The 16,585-nt window shown below is 37.5% G+C and overlaps 1 long non-coding RNA gene across 2 annotated transcripts; it reads left to right on the top strand.

Moving 5' to 3' along the window:
- The first annotated feature begins 4,775 nt into the window (after positions 1-4,775).
- LOC145550360 (uncharacterized) lies at positions 4,776-11,744 on the top strand. 2 transcript variants are annotated; one of them, XR_014086262.1, is made up of 5 exons: positions 4,776-9,552; positions 9,625-9,757; positions 9,835-9,909; positions 10,001-10,097; positions 10,279-11,744. It is a non-coding gene; the product is annotated as an uncharacterized LOC145550360 (long non-coding RNA). The 2 variants fall into 2 exon arrangements; XR_014086261.1 differs by having other exon boundaries at positions 4,776-9,757.
- The last annotated feature ends 4,841 nt before the right edge of the window (positions 11,745-16,585 follow it).

The raw sequence follows: 16,585 nt of genomic DNA, 5'->3' as shown, positions 1-16,585 counted from the left end.
AAGCTTAGTTCACAATAGTAGTAGGTATGAATCTCTTCACAGTTTTGAACCTTTTCAGATGAATCTGACCCAGAAGCTGCTCTGTTGAGAATGTTCATTTTGATGTCTATTGGCTGTTCTTTGTCTCGCAGGTGTTCCACGGACCTCTTTTCTAACCACTGTCGGAAGCATTTTAATTTTCCAACTGTGTTTTTCCTTTCCTCTTCCTTCCAACATATCTGGAAAACCATTTACTGTGCATTTTACTATCCATCCCTAAACTCTCCTACGAATTTCTTCAAAAACCAGCATCCCAATAGGTGGCCTGGTTTTTCCGAATTCAGGAGCCTGGTTTACAGTAACCAGAGTTCCCTTTATTTCTTCAACCATCAGTTTACTGCCAAATTGATGTTTGCCTGTCTCTCTTAATCTAGTTTACCAGTAACTAGATCTGTTTTCCACTCACATCTTACGTCCTGTGACCTCTGAACAGTTCTTCTATTGATTTTGTGACATGAATTTTGTGGCATTGATTTTGTGGCTATATATTTGAGAAATCCTACTTCTATCGAGTTCATCAGTAACTCATCTGACTATCATTGAGAATCTGAGAGAATCTCCCCTCTCACTGCTCTGTCTTTCCTGTCTACCTCTCTCCACCGTAAGAGTAAATAACTGGGAAGCTTCACACATCTAAGACGTCATTTTTGAGTAATCTCTTAAGTTTGAAAAGCTTCCATTTAAAAATTGGCCAAAAATAAATACTCAAAACAGGTCAACTAAAACTTGATCTGTATAAATTTTGAAATTGAAAGCAAAGTTTGCTTTCTGCTGAACTACATTGCTCCAATTCTAATTGGACTTAAGTAAAGCTCTAGTCTTGTCTGACAAAATATATTTATAGAGCACTATTGGCATAAAGTCAAAAACAGTAAAAAGAAAAAACGTAAAACTTTGATATTTCTAAGAAGTCTTTTTGAATATTCTGATTTGGACCTGAAGTTTAAAAAACTTCTATTTCAAAATTGGATTATAATTTTCTATTTTAAATAATTTCTGAAACAGATCAACTAAATACTTGATCTGTATACATTTAAAAACTGAAAATTAATCTTCTGAGCTAAATCTTTATTGAACAAAATTCCAATTGGACTGAAGTAAAGCTCAGTTTTTATCTGAGCTGCCTAATTCGTGTTCCTGCTTGCTGCTACTGACGTTGGACTGAACTTCAGGTTTGTTCACAGGTTTGTACTGACTAGCTATTCAACACTAATACATTGATTGTAAGTGCATTGGTGTAGTTTTGTGTTGTATCTGCTTATCTTGAGATAAAAAGATCAACAACGACCATTGGAGTTGCTGTTTCCTGCCTGACCTGTCCAGAAGTCTAAACAACAATGCCCAGAAAGAATCAGCGTTCCCAGGCTCAGAAGCTCAGATGGCAGAAGGAGAAACAGCCTCAGAGCGATAAAGTGACAGGTACTGACTCGGAGAACAAGTCAGTTGGAGAGTCTTTTGAACGACAGCAGGTAAACAATATAAGTGAAAACAGTTTATCTTCTGTGACACTATCTAATGGAAACACTGCCAAACCAGTATTTCAGCATAATGCAAGAGATACAAAAAGTGCATCACAAATGTCTTATGCTGAATGGTGAAAAGGGGACGTGGTTCAGCTCAGCAGTCTCGAGTTAATGTAGAACTTCAGCCATCAGTGATAAATGTGTGTGCCTCACGGAGTCAAGATTCGTTAAAATATGGAAAATACAGGAACAGTCAGTGTATGGCAAACAGTTTGGTTTTTCTGGCTTTTTTCCATGAGAATGAAACAATTACCAGACCAGATCTTGACCTCATTCTGGATAAAGGTGATGCCGTGTACAGACAGGCTAGAGAAAGATTTCTCGTAGCATCCATTTGGCAACTGATGAACTACCAAATGAGGTACTGGCACGCAGGTCAACATATCAGATCGCCATGACTCCAGTACCCGTATGTGGAACATTTGGAGGTGGACAGAGTTTTTCCAAGCCTGGAAAAAGCATTGAGACAATTGTCATCAGATGTACAATATGGGCTGCTGATCATGTCAGCCTTGGCCATTGGGGTTTTTAGAAGCAGATTTGGTGAGTATGGATACTTTGACCCACACACAAGGAACAAAAATGGAATGCCAATGACATGCAATCTTTTAAACTTTGGCACAGCAGTGATGCTGAAATTTTCCCGTCTTAGTGACATGATTCACAGATTAAAATCAGTGTACACAATGCTTAATGTTCCATCATCTTGTGCATTTGAACTCCAGCCCCTCTCATTTTACCAGAGAGACGCTTCAGACACAGTTGGCACCTCTCCACTGTTAAATGAATCCGAGACACCAACTGCTGTTCAGCAAGAGGTTGAGTCTGCTTCCCTGACACAAAACATTCCTGCTCTTGAGTCAAACATCAATGTTGAAGTCATGTGTCCTGTTGCAAGTGGTCCTTCTGATGATGTAATTGAAGGTGTATCTAATGCAGTTAGTTTTATGTCGTCTGTCACACAAGAAAATATAGTACTCCCCATTTCCAGTGAAACAAAAATGCAACCAGTGTCTTTTGGAAATGTCTTTGAAACTGTCAAAGTGCCCTAAAGCGAAAAGACAAAAGATGAAGATGAGACTACTTAAGGCAGAGATACCGAAACAAAGAAAAGAGAATCAAAAAAGGAAGGAAAGAGAAAACTATGCATTAAGCGAGTCCTTCAGAGCAAAGAAAATATCTTATTCTCACAGGAATTTTCAAAACAACCCTGAAAGGAAGCAGAAGAAAAACCTGTACATGAAAAATCTGTATAGACAGAGTTATGAGTTTAAAGAGAAACAGAGATCACGCATCAGAACAGCATACAAAGAGAATGAAAAATTTAAACAGAGACAAAAATACTATGTGAGTAATTTATACAGAAATAATCCTAGATTTCAGGAACGACAGAAAAGCTACATCAGAAATTTATACAGAAATAATCCTAGATTTCAGGAACGACAGAAAAGCTACATGAGAAATTTATACAGAAATAATCCAACATTTAGACAGAGACAGAGGTCTTATAAGACTGAGCTTTATGCAAAAAACAGAGAATTCAGGCTCAGACACAAAGAACTGATGAAATCCCTAATGAGAGACAAATACAATAAAGACAGTTCATTCAGGATGCTGCAAAAGAACAGATGTGCACTGAATGTAAAAAGAAAATACAGACAGATGAAAAGATTTCCTCAGAGAGAAACGGAGAATCTTGAAACATGTGTTGCACAAACTAATACGCCAGAGAACAGACTGATTAATGAAGCCATTTCAGTTTTCAGATTAAATATAAAGGCTGGCCCTACTTATGTGTGCACTGTGTGTCACAAGTCCTCGTTTCCCAACCAAGTAGAACTCTGTAAAAGGTCAAATTATGTAAAGAAACCAGATGTGGTTGAACAGTGTCTAACAGGCAAGTATGTCCATGTTTGCGATGAAAGCTGCACGGATAGACAGTGTACAGTACCTCATGAGAGAAGTCAAGAGTGGATTTGTCACACCTGCCACAGACATCTAAAGAAAGGATACATGCCACCACTAGCAGCAGCAAACAAACTTGACTTGGCAGAAATTCCCAGTGAACTGTCAGATTTGAATATTCTGGAAAGACACCTGATTGCTAAGTGCATACCTTTCGCAAAGATCATTCCTCTTCCAAAAGGCAGACAAAGATTAATAAGGGGAATTTTGTGTGCATACCACCAGAGCTCCAAGAGACAGTCAATGCCTTGCCCCGGCTTAGGAGTGAGTCCCAGGTCCTGAGAGTAAAATTGAAGCAATGTTTGTCCTACAGAGGTCATCAAATTTTTCCGACAGTAACCTGGTCTAAACTAATCTCTGCATTACTAAAACTGAATCAGATTCATCCAGAGTATCAGGACATAAATATTAGACATGAAGCTGAGCTTTGTGACCATGCACTTTGTGATGATGATGACAATGATGATGATAGCGAAGTAAGTATGGATGAGGATGACTATGATGAAGCAGATCTGATGGAAATTGACGAGTATGAGAAAAATGCTTTATGTGAGGCTGAAAATGATCAGGACAATGATTGTGAACAACTCCAGCAACAGATAAATGACGGAGAAGAAGGTGATTTGCCAAATGGAGGATTTGCTATAGAATCATGCCTTCAGCCTCCTGACATATCAGAAGAGATACTTTGTTTCTCTGAAAGTACATACTGCTTGGCGCCGGCACAATCAAATTCACCCGTCAGCTTTTTTAAGACCCCAAATTTGGAATCCATGAGCTTCCCGGTACAATTTCCAACATCAGAGAACACTTTGGACACAAGGAGACTCATTAAAGTGACACCAAGTGGATATTTCAAGTCACGGCTATTTAATGTTGATAATCGCTTTGCCAGAGACCCAACATACTTGTTTTTTGCACAGTTTGTGACAGAGATACACTTGGCTAACAACAGCATGACGATTCAGCTACGAAAAGGAAAGACCAGAACCAGAGATGGTCGCAGAATAACCTCAGGTATGTTGCAGGACAAACGAGAGGTTGAGAAACTGGTGAGAAATAAAGACGCCATGAGATTCATGCAACCTCTAAGAGGTACTCCAGCATACTGGAACAGAGCAACAAAAGACTTGTTCAGTATAATTCTTCAAATTGGCACCCCCTGTTTTTTGTCACGTTTTCAGCTGCGGAGTTCAAATGGCCTGAAATAATTCAAGCCATAAAGAGGCAACAAGGTGAGGAAATTGATGTTGACGCTCTTGACTGGACCGCCAAGTCTGAGATTCTGCGATCCAATCCTGTCACCTGCATGCGTTTATTTGATAAGCGAGTTGAGGCACTTTTCAGAGATTTGTTGCTGTCAGATGCTCAGCCTTTGGGAAGAGTGATTGACTATTTTTACAGAGTTGAGTTTCAGCACAGAGGAAGTCCACACATCCATGCGATGCTATGGGTTGAAGGAGCTCCACAGCTGGATGAGTCAGACGATCAAACTGTGTGTAATTTTGTTGATAAATACATCTCGGCACAGCTTCCTGATCCAGACAGGGAACCAGAACTGTATCGGAAAGTTTCTGAAGTTCAGAGACACAGTAAGAATCACACCAGATCTTGTTTCAAGAGTGTGAACTCTGGTTGTCGATTTGGTTTTCCAAAGCCCCCCTGCAGAAACACAGTGATCTCCAGACCAGGTGAGAACAATGACACTGAAACTGCCAAAGCCAAACTCAGACCTTTGATGCAACTCCTGAACGAACCTGAAGTCGCTTCCATGAGTTTAGAGCAGATCCTTTCTCGGTGTCACTTGACGCTAGAAGAGTATGAATCTTGTCTTCAGACCATGAACAAAAAGACTGCCATCTACTTGAAGCGTGATCCCAAAGATTGCTGGATAAATGCTTACAATCCACATCTGCTTAAAGCTTGGGACAGTAACATTGATGTGTCTTTCATACTAAATGCCTACTCATGTATACAGTATCTAACAAAATACATCACAAAGAAAGAAAGTGGACTGTCAGAGTACCTGAAAACAGTGATTGACAATTCAAACATGGACCGAGTCAATGAGTGTGATGAAATGAAAGCGATCATGCAAGCGTACTCTAAAAAGCGAGAAATTAGTGCTCAGGAGTGTGTTGCTCGAGCCTGTGGATTAAAGATGAAAACTGTTCCCGCAGTGTTGTGTTCATACCCACAGACGATAATCCTGTAAAGATGAGTCGACCAATGTCTTTCTTGGAGGATATCCCATCGGATTCCTGCAATATATGGATGACCAGTTTGACGGATAAGTACAAAGCAAGGCCTGAAATACCCGAATATGAGGAAATGTGTTTGGCTGATTTCGCTGCTACCTGCAGGTTTGTAAGTTCAGAGAAGGCAAGCACTAATGGTGTTTTACCACTTTTAAATCAGCTGAGATTTGTAACAAGGCGAAAAAATGACAAGCCCTCCGTCATCCGCTACTATCATTGTTCTAAAGAGAAGGAACCGGAGCAGTTTTATGCCAGATTACTGAGACTGTACCTTCCTCATCGGTCAGAGTTTGAAATTCGAAGCGTCAGTCTTCCTACCTACGAGTCCTTTTACTCCTCTGGCTGTGTCCGCCTACCAGGTTCAGACCTCCTTGAAACCGTCAAAAGTGTTGTCAAGAGAAACAGAGACAAATATGAGAAAAACAGTGAGGAGATTGAGAGTGCCCTTGAAGAGTTTGAGGAAAGCAGAGACCATGTGATTGATGAGTGGTGTAATCTTGCTCCTGAATCTGAAGTTGTGAGGTTGCAGTGTGACGACGACCTTCAGCCGGCAGAGCCTGAAAACGAACAGGAAAATGTACCAGACTTTTGTCCTCAGTCTTCTGCCGTCAATGAAATGCGAGCCATCAGAGAACCTCCCGCTATGGATCCGAATTTGCTGAGACAAATGTATCAGAACCTGAACCAGAAGCAGGCCTGTATTTTCTATGCCATCAGAGACTTCTGCCTTAAACTTGTGTGCAGTCTGAAACCAGAGCCATTTTTTCTGTATGTAAATGGTGGGGCAGGTACTGGAAAGTCGCATCTGATTCGATGCATTTACTCAGAGGCACGCAAAATACTCAGCAGGCTGCCACGCTTCTCAGAGGATGCTGATATTTCTGCTCCAACTGTTCTGCTCACTTCTTTCACTGGAACGGCAGCTTTCAACATCGGTGGAACAACACTGCACTCTTTGTTTAAACTTCCAAGGTCGTTAAAACCTCCAATTCAAGGTCTTGGCAATCAGTTGGATGAAATCAGGTCAGAACTATTCAACGTTCAAATCTTGATCATTGATGAGATCTCAATGGTTTCTAAGCCCCTCTTTGCTTATGTGGATGCACGGCTCAAACAAATCAAAGGAAGTCATAAACCATTTGGAGATGTATCTGTATTGGTGCTCGGCGATTACGCTCAGCTGAAACCAATTCGCCAATCTACACCTCTTTGTGTACACGACCCAGCGGATATTGACTTGTGGCAGGAACATTTTCAAATGACCTCTCTAACTGAGATTATGAGGCAAAAAGATGATATTGCGTTTGCAGAGATGCTGAACAGAATTCGGGTGAAAGGAAAAACTGATGAATTGTCTCAGGCTGACAGAGATTTGTTATCACAAGCCATCACAGAACCAAGTCTTTGCCCTGCTGACGTTTTGCACATTTTTGCAACCAATAAGTTGGTGGATGAACACAATTTGGCAACTCTGAACTTGTTACATTCCAACATCATCACCATCGACGCAGATGACTTCCAAAAGGATCCACGAACAGGCAGAATGGCACGCAAAGAAAGACCATGCAAGGGAGGTAGAAATGATTTAGCAGACACTTTGAAAGTTGCCGTTGGAGCTCAGGTCATGCTTACCAGAAATATCGATGTTCAAAATGGACTAGTTAATGGTGCATTTGGTGTCCTAACAGCTGTTGTAACTTCTGACACTGATGAACACAGCATCAGTAAGCTGGGCCTGACAATAGACAATCAAACAAGTGGGACCAGAAACCAAAGTGGACCTTCAGAGACTGCCAATCTTGTTTACATCGAGAGAGCGGAGGAGAATCTGAAGCTAAATGGAGTGGTACGTAGACAGTTTCCTGTGAAACTGGCTTTTGCTTGTACTATTCACAAAACCCAAGGCCTAACAACAAATGCAGCTGTGGTGTCTTTGAAGAAAATCTTTGAACCAGGTATGGCATACGTAGCTCTCAGCAGGGTAACGTCTCTCAGTGGACTCTACCTACTGGATTTCGACGAAAAAAAAATATTTGCCAATCCTCAAGTCACTGCAGCTCTTCAGACCATGAGACAAGCCAGCGTAGATGACATGATGCCTCTTCTTCAGGTGAAAGAAACTTTAAACAGGCCAGAAACACTGGTAATTGTTTCGCATAACACAGAGGGACTCCCATCTCACATCTGTGACATAAGAAAACATCACGAACTGTGTCTGGCAGATGTGCTGTGTCTGACTGAAACTCACCTAAAAGGATCTTTTGTTTACGACAATCTGCATCTGGATGGCTACAATATGTTCAAACGAAACAGACATGTGTCATACTCAAATTTTCCCCAAATGGCTTCCAAAAGTGGAGGTGGTGTGGCGGTTTATGTGAGAAACCATATTAAGGTTAATGAAAGAAAATATTTGCAAAATGTGACTGATCTTGAATTTGTGGCTTTGAAGGTTGAGTCTCCATTCAGGGCAGTGATTGCAGCTGTGTACCGACCTCCCGACTACAGCCTGAGACCGTTCCTGGAAAATCTGGTAAGCCTTCTGGATGCACTGGAGATGTTGGACTGTCACCCTGTCATTGTATGTGGAGATTTCAACGAGAATCAGGTACGCAGTTCACCAGGGCAAATTCTGGAGCTGTTTCAGTCTCGGGGATATGTTCAGTTGATCACTTCTGCTACCACAGAGAAAAACACATTGCTTGATCTAATTTTCATTTCTCAGCCACAGAAATCTTTACATTCAGGTGTGATGAGAACATACTACAGTTACCATGATCCTGTGTTCTGTGTCCTGTCCACAACCGAATCATCAGAGGTCTGTGAGTAAAAGCATGCCAAAGGTAAACTTTTTTTAAAATGACTGTATTTCCTCTTAAAATGTCTTACACAACAGCGTTCCTAATTATATTTCTTCAAATCATTACATTATTCAGCCAATAAGAGTTATGCCATTTTTTAAAATATTAGGAATCCAAACAGTTTGTTTTAAGAATATTGCAATTTTTTCAGTGATAAACTTTGTGGTAGAAACTATTAAAGTTATATATATGAGGCTTTTGTCACAAAATCTAACCATTTGATTAAACCTAAATAAGTCTGCTCATTTAGATTTGAGACTTTAAATTAAAGGTCAATTTAATATAATATAAATATATATATATATATAGTATGTAATATAGGATATGATTAATGTAAAATTCAAATTCATAAAAACTTTAAAGAAGTTGTGGCTTGTGCATTTATATTGATAAGTGTACAAACCACAACTCTTTCAGCAGTTCTAAACAAGCTGCTACAGTAGATCACAAAAAAAATTAACCAGGAGGTCTGTGTGTAACACAGGCTTCCTCATGAACCAATAACATATGCCAGCTGATGCCCCCTTGGGATGAAAAATGGGAGTTTAGGAAGGGTTTAGGCATAGTGGGTGGGTAGGTGGGTGGGGGGCTTTGACTAGGAACATTTTAGTCTCAACATCAGTTAACACCACCTGAAAAACGACTGCAAGCTTCAACATCTCCTCCAGTTCACACTCGACCAAAACAGAAGATCCTACTGCATCCTAACATGACAGTCGTTATTGAAGGCACAGGGTGAAATGCATCCTTTCAGCTCACAACTGAGCAGTGGTGACCACCGAGGGAAAAAAAGAACTTCCTTACACAGAAACATGTTCTCCAGCTTGAGCACTCAGAGACATGTCCTCTTGCTGCATCAGTCAAGGGATATCCTACTGCTGCGGCTGAAGTGGAGCTATTTGATTTGTAAGTGTAAATGTTCACTTCTTTTCTCCGAGAATGCTATTGTTACTCATGATAAATCTCTTTGCATTACAGATTAAAGTGTCTTAAGTTGTAGCTCGGCCATCCACTCCAATCAAGCTGAGACTCTCACAGCTAAACATGAACTTAACATCTGTTCATGAAACTTCACTTACAAGACACTGTGTCTCCTGCAGCAAGGTTGAAGGTAACTACCTATCATGTGTCATAGGACGTTTACGGTTTATAGGTCATTACAACACATGTTTTCTCTTGGTTTCTCAGGAGGACTTTCCCATGCATGTCTGGTATCCCCAAGGCATCCCTTTCACCAGCAGAGATGAGGTGCAGCCGACTCTGGTGAGAACTCAATATTGCTTCTGTTCAACTAACTGAGAAATAACTACAATCTTTGTCCAGCTGACTGTCGTATTTATTTTTTCATCTTTAGTGGCCGTCATGTTAGCGTGATACGACAGCAAAACGCGTTGTGACAGATGACACGATACAACAGTCGGCATTCCAGGACACCTGTGACGAGGACTGAGGTTTCCATTTATTGATTTATTTTGAATATTACAGTATAAAATCATGCACAGGAACAAGAAATCCAAAAGACAGATATTTTTGGACCACAGTTATCTTAGCATGTTTGAAAAGAAGTAGGAAGAAGTAAGAAACTTGAACTGTTTGCTCAGAGGGTTAAAGTGTCTCACTTTTTTCCTGAAGATCTGCACCCATCTGTCCAATGATGTTGCAAACACTGAGCAGGTTAAAGGAAGCTGCAGCGGCAATCAGAAAGACCCCATCGAGTGTGAACATTTATATCTTCACAGTGACTGATTTTTATTATTATTTTAACTTGCATCACCAGAATCATCTTCACAACAACCATGTAAATGTGAACTATACACAGTTTTGACAAATTTGTAATTAAGCTCATTTCATTCTGCTAAAATCTCTGTAGACCATGTTTACGTACAAATGTGTTTTTTTAATCAGGTTTCCACATGTTGGGTGGAACTAGTGAAAGTTTAAATATGTAAGATATCAAATCTCAAGTGTTTTAGTTTAGCAGGATTATTTTCATCATACTAAAAGTGGGAATAAGACGGGACTCCTAGTGTGTAAACTTGTGACTTTATGCAATGAGTAATGCTTTGTCACCTGTTGATATTAATGAAGATGGTGACAATAAAAAGGAAAGAAAAAACTAAATCTTTACGAGAAACCAAAAAAAAGTAAATTATGCTATTGTAATATTTTTAAAGTCACATATTACACAACTGTGAATCCTGTATTTATGTGGGGGGGAGGGGTATCAGCTGGTAAAATGTTATGGCAAATTATTGCCACACTTATGCTATTTGAGCAGCTAATATAGACATCAGGGAAAAGAAAAGAGAAAAGCATTGTCAATTAATTTTAATCATTAGCAAAATTAGAACGAGGGTGTTGAACTAGTATAGTTTAGCAATAGGATAAACTACACTCAGATACTACATTTTAAACTGGATTTGTTTCTTGGGGTGGGGGTTTGGTCACATTCTTTTCAGTAGAGGCTTTGTAATCTTGACATTCCATTCTTTAAGCTTAAGAATGAAAATACAATACATTTCTAAATATAATTGACCATGTCCTCATAGGTTTTTTCTGTATCTGTGTAACTTGTACACCTCCAGTTTCACAATGTATTGCTACTACTGTGTTATGCTTTAGTGAGTTTTTTCTTTACTGAAGTATAAAGCATGAATCATTTTTGAACATTTTCATAATCAAAAATAATTCCGTGCTTTTTTTTGCACAGAAAGCTGTTTATTGTGCATGATTTGAGAAGACCTACTTCTCATATCATGTCCTCTAAAAAGCCCAGTCAGTCGTGGCAGATGGCTGCTTGTATCGAGCCTGGATCTGTCAGAGGTTTCTTCCTGTTGAAGGGAGTTTTTCCTCTCCACTGTTGCTCGGTACAAGGGATTGCAAAAAAGTCAATGATACACAGCAAATGTGTTTCACTTTTATGTCCCATTGAGGAGGAATAAATGGTAAATATCATTAAGGCAATGCAATCTTCTGGGTTTCTTTAGAAACTGTTTACTTTGAATAATTCAGAATATTGTACTGCTTGATAGTCTGAATCAAATGAAATGTTTGTATGACTTGACTGAAATAAAAAAGTTCTATGACATTTTACAAAATGTGTGACATTGTGTATTGACAGTATGTAAAGAAATAAATAGAACTGAGTACATTCTTAGTTTGCCTTTTGATACGCGCAGCATTATTACACTTAGTGCAGTTTTCCAGGTTTATATTCAATTTATTTATTTTGCATTTAAAGTGAGTGTGGTTATGGTCATTTTTTGACCTCAAGTCCCAAATTTTTCAATCCATTTACAAATTAAAATCCATGTAAGGTTTTCCATCACAAACATTAATAAATGTACATCATATATTAATGATGTACATTAATAAATGTACATCATTGTTGCATCGTTGCATGCAACAAAAAATGTTTGTTGCATGCAAATCTGCAAAAAACATTTTGTGCGGTGATATTTATAGCTGGTGAGGCTCCAACTTACTTATAATCAGATTTACAAATCTAGACCCTGCATGTTATTGTTTACATAAGGAAATTATGCGCATGCGTACAATGCTGGAGGGCATTAAAGCTCTCCAGCATTGGAGAGCTTTACGCTGCTATGACATCCATAGCAGCGCCGCCTCCGCAGAATAATTCTGTTATAATTCCGTCAAACAAACTTAGACATGTAGATATTATTAAATTCGTGCAAAGGGAGAAACCGTTAAAGTACAACTCAAAACCACGTCTTTCTCGCTCTCTGTATCAGCACAGCTAATGTGTGGCTAGCTCCCTGGTACTGTCTCTTACTCTGCAGTTGAGCTACAATATCTGGGCTCATGAGTGCCCCCAGCGATAAGGCACGAGAACTGCCTCCCTCAATTAAGAATCTGCATGCTGTTTGCTATCTTCAATAATTTGCCGTTAAAGATCGCTCCTCAGCAAACAAAACACGTTACACACACAGTTGGTGACAATAAAAACACAGTACATTAAATACATAGAATGAATTATGGAAAATCAGTTCATACATTAAATGTTTTTAACCATGTTATTTGCGACGTACAGACAGACGGAGCATCGCTCTCATAGAATAACAACCAGTGCAGTTAGCGAGAGGTTGTGCAATCCCAGGTGCTGTATCACTGGCTTTGCTTGTTAAATTAAATGATAAAGAGATACTTTATAATACAAATCACAGGGTGAACATATCTTTATAAATGGTTTCATTCTTATCTTTCAATGAAAATGTCTGTTACATGCTTCCTGTGATATATATATATATATATATATATATATATATATATATATATATATATATATATATATATATATATATATATATATATATATATATATATATATATATATATATACTTTTACTTCAATTTCGTAACTATTTTTTAAAGTCTTCTGCAAGATTTAATCAAGTTCAGTAAATCATGTATCAAACTGTTCTGCTTCTGCTGTTCGTTTATGCTTTTTTGTTTTGCTGTCTCACTTCTTCAAATATTTCTGGCTTTGTAATAATTACTGGTTCTGATATTTTATTGTTTTTCCTGTCTTTCTATGTTTCACTGTTCCAACTGTTTCAACTTTTTCTGGTTTTAAAGTATTTTCCACTACTGCTATATTTATACTTTTTGATTTGTTCCACTTTCCAATTATTTCCATTTCTTCTGCTTTCCTTCACTTCTTGTGCTTTTCTCTACTTTTTCTTGCATTTTTGCAGCAGACATTCTGCAAATATGCATTCTCACGGCTGTTTCGCTAGGAACAGCTATTTTTCTAGTTAGGGGCATGCCATAGCAATGCATAAGGAGAGCAGTACTGACTTGCGAAGCAAGTCAGTACTGCCTCCATGCATTGCATGGCAGGCACCTATTGTTCTACACCCAATAGAACGCCTCTTTATTATTATTATTAGGGGCATGCCATAGCAATGCATAAGGAGAGCAGTACTGACTTGCGAAGCAAGTCAGTACTGCCTCCATGCATTGCATGGCAGGCACCTATTGTTCTACACCCAATAGAATGTCTCTTTATCAGTGAGAATGCATTCAATGCATTCTCACTTATAGTGATTCTGTTTTTCTTTATTATCAGTGAGAATGCATTCAATGCATTCTCACTTATAGTGATTCTGTTTTTCTTTATCTTTATTATTATTATTATTATTATTATTATTCTGTCTTCCGTACGTTTTTCATGGTTTAACTACTCTCACTATCTTTCACTAATTGTACTAATTTATATATCAAAACGTTCAGCTCCTTCAGGAGAATGGTGCTATGACTTTTGGTAACCTTCACTATTGCACTTTTTGAAATAATTGCCCTTTTGTGCAAATTTATTGCCCCATTATTTCCTATGGTGGAACTCTGTAACTGATTTCAGTTACTAGAGTGGCCACTCTAGTAACTGCCGTTTTTGAACTTTTTCTGCTCTTTTATAAACAAAATTATGCTGTTCATACATATTTCACTGTAGAGAAATATTTTATGCATTAAAATGTAGCCACACGTGTCTACTTTATGGAATTATTACTGTCATTGCTACAGGATTTACTCTTTTCTGTCAAACTCCTCTGGAGTACAACCTTGTTACACTTTCTCCTATTCTTTCAATGTATTTTCTTCTTGTGCTCTGTTTTTATCTGTGTCTATGCATTCTGCTTGTCTACTTTTCTGTTTGCCTTCTGGTTCTACTGGTTTTACTATCTTTTAAGATATTCTACAATCTTTAATCAATTTATACATTCATATATCAAACATTTCTGCTTCTTCTGATCCTTTTTGCTTTTGCTCTGTTTTACTCCTGCAAATATTCTGGTTTACTGTTTCCACAAATTTTTTATACTTATTACTGTTTCACTATTCAATTGTTTCAACTATTCCTGGGATTGCACTAATTTCCTGTTGTTTCAATTATGCTCTTTCTTAAACTCTGTTTCACTTTTTGACTTTTTCAAATAATTCAGGTTGCACACAAACTCCTGCTTCTTCTGCTGAATTCTGCTATAATTTATATATTATATAATTTATATAATTTATACAGTATATATATATCACTATTAATTCACTATTAAATATATTAATATTGTATATTCACTATTCAACTGTTTCAACTATTTCTATGTTTCTATGCATTTTGCTTGTCTACTTTTCTGTATATTATTTTGGTTCTACTGGTTTTACTGTCGGATAAGGTCTTCTGCAAACTTTGATCAATTTTATCAATTCATATATCAAACTTTTCTGCTTCTTCTGACCCTTTTTGCTTTTGGTTTTCCTCTGTTTTACTCTTTCAAATATTTTTGTTTTTTCTGCTTCCGCTAATTTAAGCTTTTTGCTGTTTCACTGTTCAATTGTTTCAAGTATTTCTGGGTTTGCACTAATTTCCTCGTGTGCTAATTGTGCTCTTTCTTACGCTCTGTTTCACTTTTTGACTTTTTCAAATAATTCATGTTGCACACAAACTTCTGCTTCTTGAGCTGAATTCTGCAATACTTTTGCTAAGTTTCACTACTTGGCAATGGATTTCTACAATGTATGACCAGCTCTCTTATGCTTTTTTCCAATATCTTACTCTTTGTTCTCAGGTTTTTGTTTATTTCTCCATCAATCATTCTGCAAATATGCTTATTTGGCTCTTTATGTTAAGTTTCACTTCAAATATTTCTGGTTGTGTACTAATTTCAGCTTCAGCTAATTTCTGCAGTTTGCTACATTTCACTGTTCAACTCTTTCAACTATTTCAATTTCTTCTACTTTCTTCCACTTCTTAAGCTTTTCTCCACATTTCTTGCATTTCTGCAGCAGTCATTCTGCAAATATGCATTCTCACGGCTGTTTCGCTAGGAACAGCTATTTTTCTAGTTATTATTATTCTGGCTTCCGTACGTTTTTCCTGGTTTAACTACTCTCACTATCTTTCACTAATTGTACTAATTTATATATCAAAACGTTCAGCTCCTTCAGGAGAATGGTGCTATGACTTTTGGTAAACTTCACTATTGCACTTTTTGAAATAATTGCACTTTTGTGCAAATCTTTTGCCCCATTATTTCCTATGGTGGAACTCTGTAACTGATTTCAGTTACTTGAGTGGCCACTCTAGTAACTGCCGTTTTTGAACTTTTTCTGCTCTTTTATAAACAAAATTATGCTGTTCATACATATTTCACTGTAGAGAAATATTTTATGCTTTAAAATGTAGCCACTAGTGTCTACTTTATGGAATTATTACTATCATTGTTACAGGATTTACTGTTTTCTGTTAAACTCCTCTGGAGTACAACCTTGTCACACTTTCTCCTATTCTTTCAATGTATTTTCTTCTTGTGCTCTGTTTTTATCTGTGTCTATGCATTCTGCTTGTCTACTTTTCTGTTTGCCTTCTGGTTCTACTGGTTTTACTATATTTGAAGATCTTCTACAATTTTTAATCAATTTTATAAATTCATATATCAAACATTTCTGCTTCTTCTGACCCTTTTTGCTTTAGTTTTTGCTCTTTTTTACTCTTTCAAATATTTCTGGTTTACTGTTTCCACTAATTTTTTATACTTATTACTGTTTCACTATTCAATTGTTTCAACTATTTCTGGGATTGCACTTATTTACTTTTGTTTCAATTATGCTCTTTCTTAAACTCTGTTTGACTTTTTGACTTTTTCAAATAATTCAGGTTGCACACAAACTCCTGCTTTTTCTGCTGAATTCTGCTATAATTTATATATTATATAATTTATACAGTATAATTCACTATTAATTCACTATTATCTTATTAATATAGTATTAATAAGATAATACTATATTATCTTATTAATATAGTATTATCTTATCTTATGTCTGCAAAGGTCTTCTCAAACTTTTATCAATTTTATCAATTCATATATCAAACTTTTCTGCTTCTTCTGACCCTTATTGCTTTTGGTTTTGCTCTGTTTTA

The sequence above is a fragment of the Poecilia reticulata genome, unplaced genomic scaffold, assembly GCF_904066995.2.
Source record: "Poecilia reticulata unplaced genomic scaffold, P_reticulata-male-v2 Scaffold_36, whole genome shotgun sequence".
In the NCBI taxonomy this organism is placed as follows: Eukaryota; Metazoa; Chordata; class Actinopteri; order Cyprinodontiformes; family Poeciliidae; genus Poecilia; species Poecilia reticulata.
Note: the sequence above shows the minus strand (reverse complement) of the source record. Positions and strands in the feature narration are given on the sequence as shown.